Genomic DNA, 12722 nt, shown 5'->3' with positions numbered 1-12722 from the left:
AGTAACGATCCTCAATCCAATGAATAAATGAGATTAAAATCCATAGTAAGATTACAATGTGAAATATTAATTCTGGAATTGTTTCAATTGATAGTTTTATTCAAAGTTTATTTTCAGCATCCAAAATAAGTTTAGTACTTCATTCATATTCGGTAGCCTAAATAGTTACAAATGCTGTGTAGTTTGGTACTTACTAACCAAATTCCTCGTGGGATCATACTTCACTCACTACTTTATTACTTGTTAGCGATTCGTACACTTGCGTGGTTGAGAAACCAGCAAATAAGTTTTGGTGCCGTTGCCAGGGAATTTAGTTTTAGTAATATTGAATGATAGACAATTTAGTTGATTTAAGCATTTATATTTACTGTTTAGTTTTATTTAATTTGCTTTATTTCTTTTATTTTCTCTCAGGTATTTGGTTTGGTGCATGACCAGAACAAAGCCAGAGGAAGAAGTTTTGGACTTGGATCCTGAAATAGATAGAACTCTAAGAGCCATCATGAGAGAAAGAAGACACTAAGAACAAGATCAAGGAAATCCAGAAACTCTAATCATGGCTGACAACAACAACAAGCCAAGAATCTTAAGGGACTACAAAGCTCCATCTATACAAGAATTTTAGCCTAATGTTACAAGATCCATAGTGGAAGCCAATAATTTTGAACTGAAACCAGCTTGGCTCCAGATGATTCAACAAATCCAGTTTGGGGGTACACTAACAGAAGATCCACATTACCACCTCCAGTACTTTCTTACCCTATGTGACATATTTAAGATGAATGGAGTATCTGATCAAGCTATAAGACTCAGAGCATTCCCATTCTCCCTTCGAAATAGAGCAAGAAAGTTGTTACTTTCTCAACCAGCTGGAACATTCACTACTTGGGAAGACCTCTCATAAGCTTTTCTAGCAAGATATTTCCCACTTGCAAAGACTGCAAAGTTGAGGGTTGAACTCAACACCTTTAAACAAAAGGAAGGTGAACACTCAATGATGCATGGGAAAGATATAAGGACCTACAGAGAGAATGTCCACACCATGGTGCAAAAGATTGGCTCTTAGTGCAGAATTTCTATAATGGGCTACTACACTCCACAAGAAGCACAGTAGATTTGGCTGTAGAAGGTGACCTAATGGAGAAAATAGTGACACAAGCACTTGAACTTCTAGAGAGGGTCACATATTATAACTACGAGTGGTCAAATGAAAGAGGAAACACAAGGAGAATAGTAGGGATCCTAGAAGTGGATGCCTTAAGCATGGTAAATGCTCAGTTTTATCAGCTTATGAAGCGACTTGACAAAATGCAAGCCAATGCTGTTGGTACAAGCAACTAGCACTATGATGACTGTGGAGGAGGATATACAACTTCGGAATTCAACAACTTCAATGAACCCTCCACAGAACAAATGAACTATGTGAACAATGGAGGGAACTTCAACCAGAGGTAGCTTAACAATCCATACTCAAATACTTACAACCTTGGATGGAGGAATTACCCAAATTTCTTATGGTCAAATTCCCAAAATTAGCCAATGAACAAACAGCAAGGGTATAGACCACCAGCACCCCCTGGATTTTAGAATAGAGGATAAAACTTTGCATAACCACCACTACCTCCTCAACCTCAATAGCCTGAACTGAAGATGATCATGGAATCCATGATGGAAGGCCTCTTAGTAGCTCAACAACAACAAAATGAAATGATCAAGTAGTTGACTTGCAAAATGGACCAACTTGCTACCCATAATAAGATGCTTAAAAACCATATTGCTCAGCAAGCAAGTTCTTCAAGCAAAGCTACTGGTAAACTGCCTAGTCAACCAGAGATGAACCCAAAGGAGCATTGTAAGGCAGTTACATTAAGGAGTGGAAGAATTCTAGAACAACCAGAGGAAGAACAAACAGAGGAAACTTCTGATAAATCTAAAAGCCAAGCAGAGAAGAAAGAAGAAGAAGTCAAGAAGGATCAGAAAAAGGAAGCAAGGAAGAAAAGGAAGCTACCAGAGCCATATCAGCCTCACTTACCTTTTCCTTAAAGATATTAGAAAGCCAAGTTGGCTAAACAATTTGGAAAGTTTTTAGAAGTTTTACAGAAACTCTACATCAACATTCCCTTCACTGAAGCACTTTCTCAGATGCTATCCTACACCAAATTCCTTAAGGAAATTTTGTCAAAGAAAAGAAAACTTGAAGACTATGAGATTGTTGCTCTAATAGAGGAATGCAGTGCCATACTGCAAAACAAACTGCCTCCAAAGTTGAAAGATCCAGGAAGCTTCTCCATAACTTATCTCATTGAGGATAAGAAAATAGACAAGGCCCTCTGTGATCTTGGGGCAAGTGTGAGTCTAATGCCTCTATCAATATGTCAAAAGCTGGAGATCGAAGAACTGAAGCCCACAACAATTTCACCGTAATTGGCTGATCGGTCTGTTAAATATCCTGTGGGCATACTTGAGAACATCCCTATCAAGGTAGGCAAATTCTTCATTCCAGTTGACTTTGTTGTCCTCAAAATGGAAGAGGATGTTCAAATCCCTATCATATTGGGAAGACCTTTCTTAACAACAGTCGGAGCTATCATAGATGTCAAAAATGGGCGGCTAACTCTCAAGGTAGGAGGTAAGGAAGTGGAATTCAACTTGTTCAACACAATGAAACACAAAATTGAACCTGATGAATGCTTTAAAATTGATACGGTTGACAAACAAGTCAAAGAGGAATCATACAAAGCATATCCTAAAGATCCTCTTGAAGTATGCTTACTGCACACTCACACTGCTGATAATGAAAACACAGAAGTTGTAGTTTGTGCTCAATATTTAACAGCTCATCCACCACTACCCTTAGCTCAAGCTTTTGAGGTGGAGGAGCTAAAGGAGGAACAATCTGAAAGCAAGCCAGAGAACAACACTGAACAGGTAGAACTTAAACCTCTCCCGTCCTCACTAAGGTATGCATTTTTGGACTCAAACTGTAAATATCCTGTTATAATTAATGCTAGCTTGTCTGATATAGAAGAGAGAAAATTGTTGAGAGTACTTAGGACCCATAGCAAGGCTATAGGGTATAAAATAGAGGACCTGAAAGGGATTAATCCCTTGATTTTCATCCATAGGATACCTATAAAGGAAAACAGTAAACCCACTATTGAACACCAAAGAACGCTTAACCCAAACATGAAAGAAGTAGTTAAGAAAGAAATTTTGAAACTATTAGATGCAGGTATTATATATCCAATTTCTGATAGTAAATGGGTTAGTCCAGTACATGTAGTGCCTAAGAAAGGCGGGACAACTATCATCCAGAATGCAAACAATGAACTGATCCCTACTAGCGTAGTCACTAGTTGGCACATGTGCATAGATTATATGAAACTGAATAGTGCCACTAGAAAAGACCATTTTCCCCTCCCTTTCATCGACCAAATGCTAGAAAAGCTAGTAAAGCCCTCCTACTTCTGTTATCTAGATGGGTACTCGAGATTCTTTCAAATTCCTATTCACCCAGAAGACTAAGAAAAGAGCACATTCACTTGCCCTTACAAAACTTTTGCATATAGAATAATGCCTTTTGGTCTTTGTAATACCCCAGCTACCTTTCAAAGATGTATGATGGCTATTTTTTTCGATTATTTTGAAAATATCATGGAAGTTTTTATGAATGATTTTTCTGTCTATGGAACTACTTTTGATGATTGCTTAACTAACTTATCCAAAGTATTGCAAAGATGTGAAGAATCGAACCTAGTCCTAAATTAGGAAAAATGCCACTTCATGGTAAGAGAAGGCATAGTTCTTGGTCATTTGATATCAAAAAGAGGGATTGAAGTTGATAAGGCAAAAGTTGAGATCATCGAAAAAATGTCACCGCCAACATCAGTTAAGGAAGTGTGAAGTTTTTTGAGACATGCAGGCTTTTACAGAAGATTCATCAAATATTTTTCCAAAATAGCTAAGCCATTAACAAATTTATTAAGTCAAGATGTTTCCTTTTATTTTGATGAAAATTGCCCTGCTTCTTTCAACAGGATAAAAGAGGCCTTGATCTTAGCACCTATCATTCAACCACCTAATTGGGAGCTACCATTCGAAATCATGTGCAATGCAAGTGATTATGCTGTGGGAGCAGTACTCGGACAAAGAAAAGATAGAAAACTCCATCCCATTTACTACGCCAGCTGAACACTTGACGACGGGCAAATCAACTATGCTACCACAGAAAAGGAATTCCTAATAGCAGTGTTTGCAATTGACAAATTCAGATCCTATCTTCTTAGATCAAAAGTCATTGTATACACATACCATGCTGTCATCAGATACCTTTTGAATAAAAAGGAAGCGAAGCCAAGATTGATTTGATGGATCTTACTACTTCAGGAATTTGACCTTGAAATCAAGGACAAAAAGGGGATCGAGAATGTGATAGCCGATCATCTATCAAGGTTGAGACACAAAGATTTAAAAGAAACTGAAGAATTGCAAATAGATGACTCATTCCCAAATGAATACCTATTAGCCTTATCCCAAGCTCCATGATATGCTGACTTTGTGAATTTTCTTATATGTAGGGTTTTGCCACTAAACATGTCTTACCAACAAAGGAAGAAATTTCTGCATGATGTGCGATACTACACATGTGTCACACCTTATCCCTCTGTAAGGCACAACATGATCCCGTATAATACCTAATGAACTACCAAACTTCACCTATCGATAATTCATGAAGTACCCTACAAGGATTTTAAAACCATTTTCTTACTTTTTGGAAGTGGTGAGCATTTTAGTAGGAATTAAAAACATTTAATTAAAGTTTCAAAACTAGTAAAATTTTTTATCCATTTTTATTTATCCGCAAATTTTGGAAAAATTTTGGCAGAGTGCCGTTTGTATTTTGAGAAAACAGTTCTTTAAAAACCTGTAAAAAAAACACTTCCAATAATTGTTTCCACAACTCCCAACCCAAATCAACTCAAGTCAACACAGTTCAATTTAATTCCACAACTCAACCAAAAATTTGTCATCTCAAAATACTTCACAAATTCATTCACATTGCATATAATACTTAATTTACGATATAGATCTTAATTTACAAAAAGAAAATCCAAAATAACATTATTACAATTTACTGTATAACTGCTCAACTTTACATTAATACATATGACATTAAACTATTTATATTAAAATAAACTACAAGGGTATAACTAAATACCCGTACAAAAGCCTCTGTGTAGTATCAAAAATCAATAGCTCACTCTACTGCTTTTTCCTTGTCTCTATCTGCGACAGCAAAGAAAGCTATCGCTAAGTATAAAAATACTCAATGGTGCACAATAAAATACAAAATGCATAATATAAAACATTTATGAACAATTCATATTTCAAAAATCTCACAATCACATTTCACAATTTTTCAAATCACAATTATAGCAAATCATAATTTTCAAGGCTTAATATAACACAAATTTGATCAAACAATTTAATAATCATAGTGTTGCCAATCAATAACACAACTTAGGCCATGACACAAAATTTCCAAACACGCCGTGTTGTACACCACAATAAGGCAAACTCACCCCACTAATCGAAATCAATGAGGGAGGTGGCTAGCTAGCTAATAAGTACTCATCCAAACTCACCTCCTGACTGGGAAGCCAAAGAGGGAGGAGTATAGTCAAACTCATTCATAAAAGGAGGAGGAACATAGTGATATTGCCATGCCAAGTGTGAATAAAAAAAAAAAAATTTAAATTGAGTTATTCAAACATTTCATACAAAACATTAATCAATTTTCATTTCAAATTTCCATTTACAAAATAGGCAACACAATATTTCTCAAAGCATTGTTTTGCATAAATTGCTCCAAAATGTATTCAAATAAATTTTCTAATAGCAAATCGAAAGTGAAAAGTTATTGTGCACAAACCTGACGTGAGTCGCCTCTAGGCCTTGACTCAGTCCCTTAGACCTTTCGGGTCTTTTTCAGCTGAAATACAAAATTTATAGTGTCTTTGTATCTTTGCCTCACAATAATTTCAATAATTAATTCATATATGTTCAATTCTAGCCCCAATATGCTTAAACATACATTCTTGAAAATTTTCATATTGAGGTTACTATTCATGATATTATTCAAGTCAAAATATTGACTTCCTTATGCTTAAAAGGAATGGGAAATCCAATTACACCCACATACCACATTTTGATTACCTAACTTATTGGTTTTGGTCATTTTCTCAAATCTTAAGTCTTTTGGTACCTATTTTTCATTGTGCCATTAGTCATGTTGCTGTTAGAATTTGGCCAAGTTTTCTTCATAGAAATTGTTCCTTATTGTCTTAACATTATTTTCCTTTTTGAATCACTCCATTTGGAGTTTTGTACCTCAAGTTATAGCCATTTGAACATGGCTGGCCGGATTGGCCTAACCCAGATTTTCTGGGCACCAAAACTGGTTCTAGCAGTTTTAAGTCACTAAATTTGGCTGGCTAAATGACTTTGTTAAGGGCATAATTTGGGTTTGTATTCTTCATGAAAGTTGTAGGTCTATCCCTCAAATTTTTACTGGTAAAATTTCAGGTCATTTGGACCTGCCTAGCCCAAGTTATGGCTAAATGAACAAATACTGTTCATTTGGTTATTTTTGTATAAGGCAGAATACTCAATTCCGGATTTGGCCAATTTGTTCACTATGCTATGTTCACTTTCTGGGCATGATTCCTGAATGAAAAATGTGTCATTTTGTGTCTAGTTTCATTCCCAATTAGCCTTATACCAATTGGGTTAGTAAATTTTCAGTTTTGGTCCCTGAAAGGGACCTTGGCCCTACTACCTGCAGAATGCCCATAACCAATCCGAATTTCCACTTGATTCCCACACTTCCAACATAACACAATTGGTCATACATGACCATTTTTCAGCTCAAACAAGATCAAACACACCATTTGACTAATTCTCCAATTTTCGTCTTATAAAACCCTAGGTTCAAACCCTAATTCATGTGATTTGTTACATTTAATTGATTCCAAGCATACCAACACCATTTCTCAACTCATTCAAGCTTACATACACTTTTAATTCATTCCAAACACATCATATTCTCATACATCTATGGCTGGCCGAAATTCACATATAGTCCTCCAAAGTTGTTTTCATTTCATTTTAAGTATATTTCTAGGTTTATTCAATTATAAACACAATTAATTCAACTAGAACTTTAAGTTTAGATTACTAACCTTTATGCATAATTTTTTCCTCTTCAAACTTCTTCCTTCCTTCTTTCTTTCTCCTTGAACCTTCTTTTCTAGTTGCTCAAACAAAGTTTAGTTATGATAAATGAAGTTTCTATGGTGGGATTTTGTTGTCTTTAAGCTCAAAAGTGAGCTTCCATGGAGGATTTGGTAAGGGAGAGGTGATAAAGATGGGTCACGGCAATTTCAAGAAGATGAAGGACTTTTTTTTTTCTTTTTCTAAATATTTAACCTTTAGTGAGACAAAAAATTATCCAAAAATTTAAAATTTTAATTATAATGTTTATTGCATCATGCATGATGTCATGCATGATGTAATCACTTTTTTTCACTTTTTCTTTTTCTCTTTTTTTTTCATTTATTTTTCTTTAGTTCTTTAATTTAATTTCTAATTTCAAAATTTTCTTTTCTCCGATTTTAGTTGAAAGTTAGATCAGGAGTCAGCACTAGGGGTTAATTAACCAAATTGCCCCTCACCGGTTCGACTCGATTTGCAAATAATTCAATATTTCTTCTGAATCTCTAACCTAATTATTTGACAGGCTTAACATTTCTTTTTTGTGATTTTCTCTTTTCCACTGTGTTCACAATAGTCCTAAGGACAGCAGCGTCACATTTTACAGTTCGAAATTTGAGTTTAAATCGACTTCGCAATCCTTCCCGAGAAGGTCACTCATCACTGTGAGTCTCGGCTCATTTAACTTCTTATTTTATATTTTTCTTATTTATACTTAACTAATTGACAATTACTAATTATTTGTGTTCAGGGCTTATCTAGTTGTCTTAGACATGGTTTTAATCTCCTTAATTATCCAGACCGATACCGCTCACCGGAATAATGAAATATACCAGGCTATGCAAATAGGGGTGTTACAATTCTCCCCCCCCCCCCCTCCCTTAAAATAAATTTCGTCCTCGAAATTTTGCCCACTATCTGTCCTCAATTAGTCCTATGTGTTATTTTCTCATGTTTTTCTCACATTTCCATATAGCCTCATCATCGGAATGATGGTTCGTAGCACTTTAACTAATAATATTTACATATCGATTGCTCACCTCGTGTACCAAGTTCCTTATGAGCTTCTGTCATAAGTTAATTTTGAATTCATTTTAATTCTAGGGGTAAGCAAATCTGTGTGATAACTGATCCTATGACACCCCTTACTCGTCTACAGTGTAGCCGAGCAAGTTATGCCACTCAATGTGCTGGAGCACCAATTCATGATTCTATTACAATTTATCTCTTTTAATTCATTTATTTTAAATTTTTGATAAATCTGGATTTTTTCGCAAATTTTATAGAAAATCCGGTAGAGTGCCGGCTGTAAATTAGAAAAACAGTTCTTCTAAACCTGTTTAAAAATACTTCCAATATAATTTCCAAATCCAAACTCCATTATACACATTCAAGTCAATCTCAAAATCTCAATCTCAAATCACAACACTATTTTCAGAAAATTTTCTTTCCACTTCATTGCTGGAAGCACATTCATAAATATTTCTCAACATAATATGCAGAAAATTCCAATAATATGATATTTCATATATTTACATCATTACATAATTATAAGAGTTTATAGTTACAACCCAAAGCTAATACAAAATGCAAAATATAAAATGCTACCCAAAATCCTAATGTCCTACCATATGCAGTGCAGATGTGAGGTGACTATGGACTCCAGATGCAGCTCTGAATGCTCACCCTGTCTGATGTCTGCTGGGCTCCCCAACTAGGTCTCCAGTACCTGCGCGTGGCAAAAGCGACGCGCTAAGCAATTCTGCTTAATGGTGACAATATAAAATAAAATAAAATGAAATAAAAATAAATATGCAGAATGTATATTTACATTTTTTGGTAGACTTAATTTCTGCTATTAATTGCAATATTATCCATTTAAAATTCTGTAAAGTTTATTATCATGGCCTGAGTAACCTATATTAGTCGACTGGACTGGATAAACGGGTAAACTGGCACTGGGTACTAAGTACCTCGGACCATCACACCATCGGTCACATTGTGTCTCCCGGTGTGCAACAGAACAGCTAATAAGCTGTAATAATTAGCGGGGTTAAAACCCAAGTGTAATAATTCAAATAACATAGCCAAAGGCTATTTTGTCACAGAATGGCATGGAAAGCCATGAAACACAGAATGGCATGAAGCCATATGCAGTACTGCTAATAGAACCCTATTGGCATGCCAAGCTATCCAAACCAATCTTGTTAGGTATACTAGGGCATTTTACACTTTTAAGTTTCACAATTTTTGGAATTTAAGTTTTAATGTTACTATTCCATTCATTGATCAACAAAAATGTTGACTTTTTCATAGGCAATAGGTACATTGGTTCTAATATCATCAACATACCACATTTTGCATTCAAAATTTGTTGGTATTGGTTGCCAATACCATTTCTAAGCTTAATGTTAGTTGGGCAGAATTTTCAGTTTTTATGCTTTGTTTTTATTATTCCATTGGTCAATTTTGCAATGGGAATTTGGCAGACTGATCAACATGAAAGTTGTTCCTTATTTTGTCTAGTTGCATTTCCTTTTTGAATCACTCCATTTGGAGTTTTATAACTCAAGTTATGGTCCAAAAACCACAACTGGCCGGATTGAAATTTTGTCCAGAATTTCTAGACTGACCATATCTATATTGTAATGAACAATGACTGCAACTCACCTTTTGAATATGCTCTGGTCATAATTTGGGTTAGATTTCTTCATGAAAGTTGTTGGTATATATCTTAGCTTGTTTCTGATAAAATTTCAGGTCAATTGGACCTTTCTACACTGATTTATGGCCAAATGACCAAACATTGTTCATTTGGTCATTTTGCCCAGGCAGACTGTAGGTCACCCGGATTAGGGCAAGCTTTTGGTCTACTTGGTTTGGTTTTATGGGCATGGTTTCTTCACCAAAGTTGTGCCATTATGTGTCTAGTTTCATACAATTGGTTTTGCACCAATTGGACCTCTACAATTCAAGTTATGGCTGCCCAAACCTACTGGACTCATGTCCAATTCTGCAGGTCACCAAGGGCAGCCACATCAAACCCAAATCCCATCACTCAACACACTTCATTTTGATTCAAACCAAACCAATTGGTCACTAATTGACCATTAAAACCTACTTCCATCATCACATGGTCAAATTCCCATTTTCCCACTCCAAACCCTAACTCAACATTTCAAACCATGCATTAGGATTGCATTTCATCAATCCACATAAAAGAGACACAAGAGACATATTGTGGGCAGCCATACTACCCTTTTTACTTCATCAAAATCATCACAATCTTGCCTAAACAAGGCTGCCAAAACTTAGGGTTTACATACAAATGGTATTCCATCAATTTCATAAGTATTAAACATGAATTTAAAATGAAATTTAAGTTTAAGTCACTAACCTCTATGGAGTGAGATTTTCCTACTTGCTAAAGCTCTTCCTTTTCCTTTCTTTTTGCTCCCAAAATACTCACCAAGATGATAGAACAATTTTTTGTGTTGACAATTAGGGTTTTTGGTGGAAGAAAGCTAGGGAAATGGAGGTTTAGAAGTGTGTTAATGGTGGTTATGGTGGAATGGTTCACGGCAAGGAAGAAGCAAGGAAGAGAAATCTGATTTTTTTTTTTCAATTTCCAGCCCATTTTGTCTCTTTTAAGTAAGTTTATGCCATGTGTCCATATTAGATAGGTTGGGAGAACTTTAATGACATCATTATGATGTGATAATGCCATTTTCTTTCATTTTCTCTCTATTTCTTGTCTAATTAATTTCAATTAAATTTTTAATAACATTTAATCATATTTTATGTTATATAAATTATTTATTTAACTAGACAAGTTGGCCAAAAATCATCTCTGAAGACGAAATGACCAAAATACTCTCCGTTTGGCTTAACGAGCCAAAATTGTCTGTACCAATTGAAAATTTTTTCTAAGAATTTTCTTGGCATTCTAATGCCATAAGAACCTCAATAACCCTTCTCTGGAGTCCCAATAATTATTTTATAATTTTTCTCCCGGGTCTAGGGCTCCTAGTTGCTAGAACCGCAACTTCTCACTAGGTTACCAATCGCAAGGGCACCGGCTCATTTAACTTGGTTGTATTTTATTTCTAAAATTTTTCCTAAATTTTTCTTATTAACATTTGAGTTAATTATGGTTCCTCACTTTATTTTAAATATTTTTTCGGATGTTCTAGCTATCTGGACTGACCCTGGTCACTAGAACAGTAGACTGTACGGACTAGCTAAAGTGAGGATGTAACACCCCGAACATCCGCGTTATGAATAGTACCATTTTTGGTCCGTGACTAATACAATTCAAAAACACCTTGAGGACCAAAAATAAATAGAAAATTAATTGAGATAAACACAATAAAAATTCTAGTGAACAAAAAAGCTAAGGACTCATTGAGTATTATAAAAAGAAGGATTATGACCGATGAGGGGCATTTTGGTCAATTTACCTCAAGAGTTGACTTTTGACCAAAATGTCAATTAAATTAAATGAAATTAATGAATTGAATTACGGGGCAAAAATTGAAGAAAAATTCAAGTAAAAAAATATGCAAGGGAAAATTTAAGAAATGAAAACTTAAACTTTCATTTCCATTATGACAAAATTAAAATGAAAGACTTATGGGCTTTCGATATTTAAATTTAATTTTTTAATTAAAAGAAAAAAAATTAAGTGTAAATGTAAAAAAAAAAAAAGGGAATAAAAATTTAAGTTTAATTATCCTTATGACACAATTAAAATTTATAATTTTAATAAGCTAATTTTGGGGATAAATATATACATATATATATATATATAAATAAGAAGATAAATGTCTTCTTCATTTCTTTTTTTTATATAAGAGGCCACCACCCTCTCCTCTCTTTCTCTCACTCTCTCTCTCTCTCTCTCTCTCTCTTTTTCTCTTCTTCTTCCACTTCTTCCCCTCATTGATTTCCCCTCCCATGTTTTAATTACCTTCATAAATTCCATAGCCCACTAAAAGAAAACATCAAAGAGATCTTTGATTGAGAGATTAAAAGCAAGGAGAACAAGAATTGAAAGAAAAGTGAAGTTGGAAAGAAATCAACAAGAGGTAATTTTCTTTTCATGTTAGATTAGTTGTATAAGCTTGGAATGAAGTTAATTTATGATGAAATTTCATAAGAAAATGAAAGAAAACATATATGGAACCTAAACTAGGATTTTGGCCAAATGGGAGAAAAATTAGGGTTTTGAACATTAGGGTTTAGAGACAAAAAATGTGAAGAAGTGCTAAATGATGTCTTTGACATAGTTTAAGGGAAGAAATGGTCATTTGTGACCTAATTAAGTGTGTTAGAAGTATTAAATCAAAGCAAAATTCGGATTGGGTATGAAGCATGACCAAAAGTCAACTTTGAGGGACCAAAAATGAAATTTTACAAGTCCAATTGGCTATGGGACCAATTGAGATTGA

At 34.7% G+C, this 12722-nt stretch overlaps 1 pseudogene; it reads right to left on the bottom strand.

Annotated features, from left to right (window-relative positions):
• Positions 1-955: 955 nt before the first annotated feature.
• Positions 956-1049, bottom strand: LOC131180476 (small nucleolar RNA R71; annotated as a pseudogene).
• Positions 1050-12722: the final 11673 nt, after the last annotated feature.

This window comes from Hevea brasiliensis, chromosome 5, assembly GCF_030052815.1.
Source record: "Hevea brasiliensis isolate MT/VB/25A 57/8 chromosome 5, ASM3005281v1, whole genome shotgun sequence".
In the NCBI taxonomy this organism is placed as follows: domain Eukaryota; kingdom Viridiplantae; phylum Streptophyta; class Magnoliopsida; order Malpighiales; family Euphorbiaceae; genus Hevea; species Hevea brasiliensis.
Note: the sequence above shows the minus strand (reverse complement) of the source record. Positions and strands in the feature narration are given on the sequence as shown.